We start from the raw sequence: 11,663 nt of genomic DNA on the forward strand, positions 1-11,663 counted from the left end.
GCTGACCCTTCTCTAGGGGAAGTATTAGCTAATGGAGAAAATTAAATTACACAAAGTTGCTGACTGCAGCCCATTCCCCCACCTGTAGTCATATAGAAAATGTTGACCACCCAACTTCTCCTGTCAGCTGGGTAATATTTCAAACAGCCCCTGAGGTTAGCAAAGGGTCAGCAGATGTCTAGAGGATGTAATCAGAGGGCTGTTGCTATCCCCCCTTAGATAACAATAGCCTATCAGGAACTAACAGCTGAGCTTTACCTAATTTGGCCAATTATGATATAGGATACATAATTTTGCATTTTGAAACTGTAACCTTGTGAGTGTTTTGTGGTTTTTGTCTTTATAAACCCCTTACAATAGTAGACAGGGTCCTTCTTCCTCCATCTGCTGTGTCAGACTGGGAGGCAGAGTACCCGAGCTAGCCTGTACTTAATAAACGAAACCTTGTTTTTGCATTTGGAAGTGTGGCTCTGTGTTAGTCTTCTTGGGGGTCCTAGGACTTGGGTACAACAGCAGTACATCTCATATGTATAGTGTATATTATTATACATTATATATTATATATATGTATATGTGTGTCGCTGTCACATTTAATTTTCAGAAAAGTAGTATGTGTATGTAAAGAACTACATGGACAGGGGGTCAAGGTTGATTGTGATGGCAGAGGAATAAAAATAAGAGTCCTAGCTGACGAAAGTCCCACTCAGGATGTAGTTTTCCTAACCCTTAACCTCTGCACTTCCTTTCCCTCCTTGTGCAAGTATTTTCATTTACCTCAGTTCCCTGACGTGGAATTGGAGGGGTGGGGATAGTTTTCTAGTCTTCTCAGAAGAGTAACTCTTAAATAAACCTTTGCTCCAGCTCTCATTCCCTGAGCACTGGCTTCTGTGTGGAGCAGGTGAGCTTGGATCTGGTAACATTTCTGCTGGACTTTGCATTGGGTTCTTTTCTATGTCTCTGATAAAACGCCATGGCCAAGACATCTTCCAGATGGATGAGTTCTTCTGTTACAAAAGGACAACATCAGGAAGTGCAATGAAATGTTGAAAAACCAAAGTTCCTCGATCTTGTCTTTTGCCTCCATCTTGTGTCTTGTGTAAGCAAGTTTCCGTAAAAATGTGTCAGTCCTCAGAAATGGCTAGGGGCAAAAGTAACAGGTTAGCCTTCTTGAACGTACAGATAACCGTAGAATGTCCCTACCTGAAGGTCACCCAATAAGAAACCTTGACAAGCAACAGGTGAGGGTGAGGTTTGAAATTAAAAATTCCTGAAAAATCCCTAGACATGAGCCAATCAGGATTGAACCCATCGGCCCAAACCCTGCTAATGTAACTTTCCGGGTTTTGCCTTCAAATAATGCTGTCTAGAAGGGTGGGGTACCACTTCTCGCTGCCATGCTGACGAGGTCTAGGCTGGCTGGTAATTGCTTTTGCATTTCGGTGAGTCAGTCTCCCTGGTGGTCTTTTGGGGTCCCCAAGGACTGGGCATAACAACATGACCAGTTGAACTAATCTGAAGGTCTTTCCGGCACTAGAAACACTGATGTAACTCACCATTTTGGGTAGAGCAGCCTGAATTAATTCCTGTGCAGGGCCTTGGGGTGAGGGTGATGCTCTTCAGATTCACCTGGGCCCTTGATGTTTGACAGAAAAGAATGTTGGCATGGGATAGAGTGAAGCAAATTTAGTGAGTTTATTGGTTAAGAAGAATGGCAAGAAAAACCTGAACCATCAAATATGAACATCACAAGAAGAATGCACCTAAGTACCTTGGCGGTTGCCATATTTGACTTTGGGGCTTTGAAACAAATTAGTCCAAAGCCGGGTTTAGAGATTAGGGGAAATATAGGCTGGTAAACTTATTTTTCTTGCCTGCAGAATTTTGTCCTTGGAGAGACTTTCCTAACTCCTCATGAAAGCTTGCTGCTGGAGTGCAGGAGCATTGGGGCAGCTTCAGCTAAAAGCATTGACTCTTCACTAGGACAACTGGAGGCAGGGAGAAAGCTTGGCATTTCTGCTTTTATTTCGTGTCTGTCTCCTTTACTCGGAAAGCACAGAGGTAAATCTCATTGCCATTAACCTTTTTTCTTAAGTCACCTTGGATTTGAGGGACAGCAAAACTTTACGGGTCCGAAGAACACAACCTCATCACAGATAAGGACAGTTATGTCTATAAAGGCAGAAGCTCCTCTGGCTACAGACCTAATTGTTTCTCAACAACCGTCTTTTCTTCCTTAAATGAAAAGACTTCTTGAGACCTCTTTGCGGGACTGGAGGTGAAACCAGGTCAGGAAAGGAAGACCAGGTCTGCTCAGTTATGAATACACCTTGCCTCTGGGCTAGGTCTTCCTCTATTTAAACCTAAATCTACCCTGAAGATGAACTTGGAGTGATCAAACTCATATGTTTCCTTGCCCAATGGTGCCTCACTGAATCATCTCTTCTTTTTGCTCTTCACCTTGTGTATGTGGTATTTACGTGGTGTGTTGGGGTGGATGGGCAAATCTAGCCTTCCAGGGTTGCTAGAGATCGTATATCTGCCCTAAAAACTCTGGTTCCACTATGAGAGATATAATGTTGAGCAAATGGATCCTTGTTTGTGTATGAGTCACAAGGAGGTAGATAAAAGGGTTCTGCAGGCCGGGCGATGGTGGCGGACGCCTTTAATCCCAGCACTCGGGAGGCAGAGGCAGGTGGATCTCTGTGAGTTCGAGACCAGCCTGGTCTACAGAGCGAGTTCCAGGACAGGCTCCAAAGCCACAGAGAAACCCTGTCTCGAAAAACAAAACAAAACAAAAAAAAAGGGTTCTGCAGTCAAAGAGTATCTTGATAAATGTTGGGTCACACAAAGATGGGGACAGACCAGAAACAAACTTTATTCCAGAAACCAGAATCCAGGAAAAAGATAAATAAAATAAAAAAGCTCCATGGGGGCACAAAAAGCTAATCAGCTAGCTGAGACCACAGCCAGAGATGGATTTTAAGGCTGTGGCAGAGGCTGGTTTCTGAACCCACCTTTTTATACTAGGGGCACCAAGCATTAGGTCTGAACAAAGGAATTTTTACAACCTCAAGGTAAAACTCAGATACAGATTTTCTTACTTAACAATCTCCATTAACAGAGTTTCTCAGTTAAACTAGTGTTTATACTTAGTCAATTGTCTTTCTTGGTACTTCCAGGTGGTGTTTACTGAAGCCCTGTGCTCTCCCCTTTGACGCTGCCAGTTTCACATAGCAGGGATAATGTATAACCCAGAGGCCATATATCTCTTTCCTAAAAGTTGACTCAGCTCATATCTGTAGGCTAGCTTTCAGTTTGCAGAGAGATGCTTTGGCCTTGTAAACAAAGCTATGGGTTGTAAAGTGAAACAACACACTATTATTAGTTAGTTAATCCTCAAGCTGCTGAGAAAGCTGCTGACAGTCTCTTCTCATTCTCCTAGACTTATAACTTTATATTTCCTTATTTCTACATTCTTACTTTGGAATCTACATTTTTATATTCTTATTCTCGGACCCTTCAGTGATCAGGGGCGTAAGGAATGCCACAAAGTCATACCAAAAAAACAGACCTCATGCAAGAGATTTTTTACTGGGGATGCAGGAACACAAAATGGCTGTCTCTACGCTGGGATGGAAAGAAACTTTGGGTGACTGTCCAAGCAGTGAGATGTCTCTATCAATTCTGGAGTTTGGAAGTTGCTTACAATGCACTTCCTGTTTACTTAGGTAATATTATATCCTTCTGGAGTCTTTGATGGAGTGGAGGAATAGATAGGTATAATTATAGTTTTCCTTAGTTATGACAAAAGATAAAGTAAATATAAATGCTGTAAATGTAATTCTTGCTTGATATCTGTCTTGTTATATGTAATTTTACTATGTTAAAGTTAAAACCTTCCTTTTTATTTAAACAGAAAGAGGAAATGGTGTGGGAAGCCCTTCTGTATAAGTGTTGCTTTTATTGGTTAATAAAGAAGCTGCTTTCAACCAATGGCTTAACAGAGTATAGCCAGGCTGGGAGAGATATAGAGAGAAAGGAGGCGGAGTCAGTGAGAAGCCATGGAGCCTCCAGAGGAGAAAGCAGGACTTTCAGCTCCTCCAGCACCATGTCTGCCCACATGCTGACATGGCCTGTCATGATGATAGTGGACTGAACCTTTTAAACTGTAAACCACCACCTCAGTTAAGTGTTTTCCATTATAAGAATTGCTGTGGGCAAGGTAATGTTGGCGCACACCTTCAATCCCAGCACTAGGGAGGCAGAGGCAGGTGGATCTCCGTGAGTTTGAGGCCAGCCTGGTCTGCAGAGTGAGTTCAATGACAGGCTCCAAAGCTACAGAGAAACCCTGTCTCGAAAAAACAAACAAACAAACAAACAAAAAGATTTATATCTGGGCCAGGTGTCGTGGTTTACACCTTAATCCTAGCCCTGGGCAGGCAGAGGCAGGCAGATCTCTGAGTTCAGAGTAGCCTGGCTTATAGAGTATGTTCCAGGACAGCCAGAGCTGTATAGAAAAACCCTGTTTTGAACTCCCTTCCTTGCCTCTCCTCTCCCCCCTTCAGCCCTCCCCCAAGGTCCCCATGTTCCCAGCAGGTAGGGAGCGGCTGACAGTCTATTGCCGGGATCTCATGGCAGGTCTCTGAGGGGCTGCAAGATGCCCCACTAATTTGGCCAAGGTAAGGGAGGTTCTTCAGGGGCCGGCTGAACCGCCATCTGTGTTTCTTGAAGGTTTAATGGAGGCTTACGGGCATTATACTCCCTTTGACCCAACCTCTGAGGGTCAGTAAGCAGCGGTAGCTACGGCCTTCATAGGACAGTCAGCATCAGATATTAAGAAAAAGTTATACAGTGGTTAGAAGGGTTGCAGGATTATACCTTGCAGGATTTGGTTTAGGAAGCAGAGAAAGTGTTTCATAAGCGAGAGATGGAGGAAGAGAAGCGAGAGAGGGGGGCAGGAGGCAGAGGAAAGAGAGGACTGGAGGGATGGAAGACAAGAGAGAAATTTGACTAGAATTTTGGCCACAGTAGTAGGAGAGAAAGGGAAGACAGAACCTAGACAGATAGGGAACCAGGGCAACAGAAGACCAAAGATGAGTGAAGATGGACAGAGGCACCCCTTGGACAAAGACCAATGTGCTTATTGCAAAGAAAGAAAAAGGACATTGGGTAAGAGAATGCCCAAAGAAGAAAGGAAGGGCCTCTAAGGTACTGACCCTTGAAGAAGATGATTAGAGGGGACGGGGCTCGGACCCCCTCCCCAAGCGTAGGGTAACCCTGACTGTGGAGGGGACCCCTATGGATTTTCTAATGGACACAGGGGCTGAGCACTCTGTGCTGAAACAACCATTGGAGAAGCTAAAGAATACAAAGACTGTAGTAATTGGAACAACCGGACAGAAACAATATCCGTGGACCACCTTATGAACTGTAGATTTGGGGACAGGACAAGTGACTCATTCCTTCCTGGTTTTCCCTGAGTGTCCCACGCCTTAACAAAGTTAAAGGCCCAGATCAGTTTTACTTGAACTGGGCAGGAGGTGATCAAAGCCTTTTGTGACTGAACGAGTGACCTTCACTCCTCCTGCTGTCCTCAATCCCGCTATCCTACTGCCTGGGACTGATGACTCCTCACCTACCCATCACTGCGCTGACATTCTGGCAGAAGAAGCTGGTACCCGAAATGATCTGAAGGATCAGCTTTGGCCCGGGAGTCCGAACTGGTATACAGACTGTAGCAGTTTCATGGTTGAAGGTAAACAGAAGGCAGGGGCAGCAGTGGTGGACGGGAAGCAAGTGATCTGGGTCAGTAGCCTCCCGGAAGGGACGTCGGCCCCAAAAGCCAAACTTGTGGCTTTGATACAAGCTGTACCGATGGCAGAGGGGAAGTCCATCAACATCTACACTGACAGCAGGTGTACATCTGCCACTGCCCATATACATGGAGCAATATACAGACAAAGAGGACTGTTGACATCTGCAGGAAAAGACATAAAAAATAAGGAAGAAATTTTTTTTTTTTTGATTTTCGAGACAGGGTTTCTCTGTGGCTTTGGAGCCTGTCCTGGAACTAGCTCTGTAGACCAGGCTGGTCTCGAACTCACAGAGATCCTCCTGCCTCTGCCTCCCAAGTGCTGGGATTAAAGGCGTGCGCCACCACCGCCCGGTGGAAGAAATTTTGAGCCTCCTCAATGCCATACATTTGCCAAAGAAGGTAGCTGTCATACACTGTCCAGGACACCAAAAAGCTCGAAATTCTGTGGCTAAAAGAAATCAGATGGCAGACCTAACCACTAAACAGGCGGCCCAAGGAGCAATGATCTTGGCAGTCAAAGAGCCTAAAGATTATTATGATATCAGTGAAACTAATTTTAGATACACCCCCAAGGACTATCAAGTTATGGGCAAATTACGACTGGTAAAGGAAGCCCCATATGGGGCAGTAGAGACAGAAGGAGGAAAACTAGTCCTCTCACGAAAGGAAGAATACAAGTATTTTACCAACTTACACTACCCACTTGGGGGCCAAGAAACTAAAAGATGTAGTTAGGTCCTCCGACTATTATGTTATGGGACTCTCTGACTTGGCAGAAGAAGTAGTCAAAAGCTGCAAGGCCTGTGCTATAACTAATGCAGGACACTCCATATATACTCCTGGGACGAGGCTCAGGGGCAACAGGCCTGGGGCCTACTGGAAGGTAGATTTTACAGAAATTAAGCCAGCCAGATATAGATACTTTTTCAGGCTGGGTAGAAGCTTTTCCTACCAGGGCTGAGATGGCCAATGTGTATGTTTCCCTCTGGTGTCTTCCCTCATTCCTCCAGCATCTCTTGACTCCTTTGGGAGCTAAAGAGATGGTTGAGTGGTTAAGAGCACTTGCTGCCCTTCCAGACGACCTGAGTTCCAGCACATATATAGTGGCTCCCAGCCGTCTGTAACTCCAGCCTCAGAGGATCCCATATCCTCTTCAAGCCTCTGAGCGCACCAGGCATAGACATACACGCAGGCGAAACACCTGTACACATAAAAAGAAATACACTTGTCTAAAAACTGTAAACTGCTTTCAGAGGACTCAGGAGGTTTGTTCATAGTTAGACATTGCCTCTGGGGAGGCTGATGCAAGAGGATCAGCAGAGTCCCAGACTTCAAAACCCAGCGTGGCAAACATAGAGGTACATTTATTTTAGTTTCGTCTCTGTTGCCATGGGTAAAACAAACAAATAAAAACAAACAAACAAAAAACCTCTCTGTGTTGCGGGTCCAGTGGCACAACTTTAATTCCAGCAGAGGCTCTGGAGTGATCTCTGAGTTCAAGGTGTACAGATTGAGTTTCAGGACAGCAAGGACTGCATAGAGAAACCCTGTCTGGGATGAAACAAAACAAACAAAACCACAAAAACACTTTGACGAAAAGCAACTTGGGGGAGGAAGGAATTTCCGTAAGCTTACAAGTTATAGCCCATCACTAAAGGACAAGTTATAGCCCATCACTGAAGGACGGCAGGGCAGCGGCTTGAGGCAGAAACACTGCTTGTTGCTTGCTTGCTGATCTGGGTAACTCCTCCCTTCTTACGTCATGGTGAAAGCTAACTGGGACACCATCTCAAGAGAAAAGTTAATTACAAACCGAATTGTTCCTAGGCCCCATGGATAAATTGAATCATAATCATTGGGGATGATGCCCAAACATTAAAAATTTTTCAATATACAATAATGGGAATCTTAAGTTCTTTTTTTTTTCTTTTTTTCCTCCTTTTTCTTTCTTTCTTTTGGTTTTTTTCAAGACAGTGTTTTTCTGTGTAGCTTTGGAGCCTGTCCTGGAATTTGCTTTGTAGACCAGACTGGCCTCAAACTCACAGAGATCCGCCTGCCTCTGCCTCCTGGGTGCTGGGATTAAAGAGGCAGTGCCACTACCACCTGGCAAGTTTTATTTTATTATTATTATTTACTTTATATGTATCAATGGTTTGCCTACGTTAGGTCAGTGCACCAAGTGCTTCTATATTGCTCTTGGAGGCCAGGAGAGGGCGTCAGATTCCTTGGATCTTGAGTTACAGACAAATAGTTGTGAGCTGCCACGTGGGTGTTGAGAATTAAACCTGAGTCTTCTGGAAGAGCAACCAGTAGTCTCCAGTACCAAGTTCAGTTTTATAAATAACTGCTTTATGGGAAATTATAGGTGGTTTTACTACCGAAACTTATGAATGAATAATCTCAGAGCGTGATGAGTAAGCTTGGACAAGTCTTAGTTCTGTACTCCACAGACAATGTAAGTCAGCTCTGTGATGGACCAGACTAAGGGAAGGAAGATTCTTTTCTGACTCCATGGCAGGTCTTTCTTAAAGCCCACGGGCAGGTTTGCCCACTTAGTGGAGAGCCAGCCTGATGGTTCACGAGGTTGGCTGGGAAGTGGGCTGCGGGGTTTTAAATGCTGCCATCTGGACTGACTGTCCTTCCTCCCAAATCTGTCTGTCTGTGCCGCTGTAGGTCCCTCCAGAGAGTGTCCCTGACAAGATCTGTTGCAGATCCAGCCAAACTATTCTTCCCGCCAGCCTTTAACTGGGAGAGTGAGTCAGGCTGACTTCAAACAGGCTCCCGTGATTTCTGACGATTTCTGACGCTGGCACCTGGTGGGTGTGGTGAGCCTACCCGAGATAACAAACAAAAACACTTTGTAAACTGCGCCAAAGTGACTCCTACTTGTCATTACCCGGGGTTCATCCTGCTAGACACCACAAAGAAAAGTGGGCACTCAGCACAACCAGAGCCGTGCCCCACAGTGAGTGTATGTTCTAGAAACTTGCTAAGGAGCTTTACACCGCTGAGGCATTGGCTCTTCCCATTTCCCTGGCACCACTGGGAATGCAAACATCAGTTATCACTCCTTGAAAATTAAACTGCCACACGTGAAAGTGGAGGTACCTAGCCTTGTTTTCATTTCCTTCTCTAGCCCTGGGTAGAGAGCTGGCAGTCTGAGCTGCCCAAAAAGAGACAAGAGGATCAGTTATCTCTGTGTTGTGTAAATTTCCTAAGAAATTAAACATTCCATCCTGCAGGGAAGCTCCTTAAGCAGGAAGATAAACAACTCAAAATAGCTTCAGAAAACCCTCCAAGACCCACCAGAGCGACCAGACCCCTCCCTTCCAGGGTAAGCGGTAATCTGAGAGTCGCTTCCAGAAGAGCAGAGCCAAGGGGCAAGATTCTGAGACCAGATCAGCTTCTGGTCTGATGGGAAGAGGTTTAGACCCACTGAGGCGCCTGGAAAGGACGCTCTCCAGGTTCCCAGTTCTGTGAGCTGTTTCCCGTGCTGGGGTGAGTTTTGGTGATACAGCCATCTTTGAGTCATTTCTGCCCCTGTACATAACCCCTCACCCATGCCCTCAAAAGTAACCCCAATAAAGCTCCTGGTCCACCGAGCGGAACTTTGGTGTTATCTGCACTTTGTTTGGTCTGTGGTGGACTCCCTGTCCGGGGTGTCTTGAAACACCTCTTAACGAGATAACATATTTTTCCTTCTTGAAGCCTCCTTTTCAGGACAGCCCCTTGCAGCTGCTGTCACAATATCTGCCACAAAGCCTGCCCTCTTATTAAGTTACACAGAAAGTGTGGATTTCCCCCCTCCCCGCTCCCTGCCAGAGCCCAGGCAGCTTCCCTGTGGTCTTCACCGCTCCTTCCACCAGCTGGCTGCTCATCAATCTCCATTACAAGTGGCATTGTCTTTTCTCGTCCTCTTCCATTTCTCTGCTCTTGGCCATTGCCAAGATTTAGAACTTGCCTGCCCTGTTTCCTTTTTGTGTGTTTGTTTTGTTTTTGCTTGAGCTCTAAGGAATTGCATGCACTCAAGCTTCCTGTCTTCTATCTTTACAAAACGATTTTAACTTTATTGTGTATTTGAGGCTTTTGTCAGTAGCACGGGCATGCCTGGTTCAGGTGAAGGCCAGAGGAGGGCATCAGGTCCCCTAGGACTGGAATCCCAGTATCCTGTGAATACTGGGAATTAATCGCGGACCTCTGGAGGAGCAGCCCATGCTCTTAACCACTGAGCCATCTCTCCGGCCCCTTTCTTTTATTAATGAAACTAACAATCTTAAAAGAGAACCCCAGTTTTCTTTGTAAGGAAATGTTGCACATGTCGAGGCTGAATTTTAAGGCATTTGCGCTGCATCTTAGTAAAGCCGCCACACTTTAAAGGACGGATTTAAAACACTCAAGCAGCAACAGTTCCTTCAGCATCTCGCATCTGAACAAATACTTCATGGTTAACTAAGGGGTGTAGAAATTTCTGAAGTGTCCACTAATAACCTTTCAGTCATTCCCTTCAGAAGAGTCTCCTGTGCTAGAATTTTACTGGTAATGACCATCACGAGTATGTAAATGGATGCAGATTTCACATACATGCACATTGCACACACATGCATAGATACACATTATACACACACACACATCACACACACAATGCATGGATGGTCATACACACGCGCAAAGGTCTTTAAAAGGGACTGAGGAAATAGAACACTCACTGTACAAATGTGGCCCGCCAGGTCTTGAGTCCCCAGAACCCTGTGAAGCTGGATGGGTAGCACACACCAGAAATTCTAAAGCCTCAATGGTGATTTGGGGTCAGAGGCAGGAGATTCCCTGCAAGTTCACAAGCCAGCTCACCTAACATCCACAGTAGAGAACAGCAAGTCCTCTGACCCCCCACATGTGCCGTGATGCACACCGGCCCTCATTTGTACACCTGTACACTCAGTCACAAGATTGAAAAGGAAACAAAAATCATTTCTGGTAGTGAGAATAGTATTCTGAATCCTTCTTAGGTTGACTGCATCTTAACAGCAAGCTACCACTGACCTGTTTGTGTGTCTGACAGCAACAGACTGAGTCACCCTTGCAAGGTAGGATAGTATTTGCCAAGACCAACAGAATCTCCGGTAAGGGTCCTGGAGCACACATAAACATGGAACCTAGGGTGACTGTCGCTGTGATGAAACATCGTGACCAAAAGCAATTTGGAGAGGAACGAGTGAGTTTATGTGGCTTACACATCCTAAATCACCATCCACTGTCTCATCAATCACTAATTAAGAAAATGCCCTGCAGGCTTGTCTGTCTACAGCCTGGTTTTATGGAGGCATTTTCTTAATTGGGTTCCCTCCTCTCAGATGACTCCAGCTTGTGTCAAGTGACTATAAAACTAGCCAACATACCTTCCCAGACACTGTTTTAGCTGTGGGGAGTCTGTAGTCACCTCTGCAGCAGCGCTCTGAACCCAGGCTTTGCATCACCTTTCTTGGAGAATTTGAGCTACCGAAGTTGCAGCTCCCGGGAGATGGGTGGGTACTGGCGAGTCTGAGGACCAGGCAGCTATGTGTTGTTTACCACCCACAAGTTGCCCTTGGTAAACGGTAAACGGTATTTTCACCAACATGAACGAGTCATTTTCTCCATTGTTGGTGCCTTTGCAGTTTGAGGGCAGAAGTTAATGTTAGCTTTTCCCAGAAAAGGACAATATTCACAAGCTGAGGTAGAACTAAGTTCCTAGATGTAGTTCAGAGCTTACAAAGAGCCGGGCAGTGGTGGCGCACACCTTTAATCCCAGCACTCAGGAGGCAGAGGCAGGCGGATCTCTGTGAGTTTGAGACCAGCCTGATCTACAAGA

This window comes from Microtus ochrogaster, linkage group LG1, assembly GCF_000317375.1.
Source record: "Microtus ochrogaster isolate Prairie Vole_2 linkage group LG1, MicOch1.0, whole genome shotgun sequence".
Taxonomy (NCBI): domain Eukaryota; kingdom Metazoa; phylum Chordata; class Mammalia; order Rodentia; family Cricetidae; genus Microtus; species Microtus ochrogaster.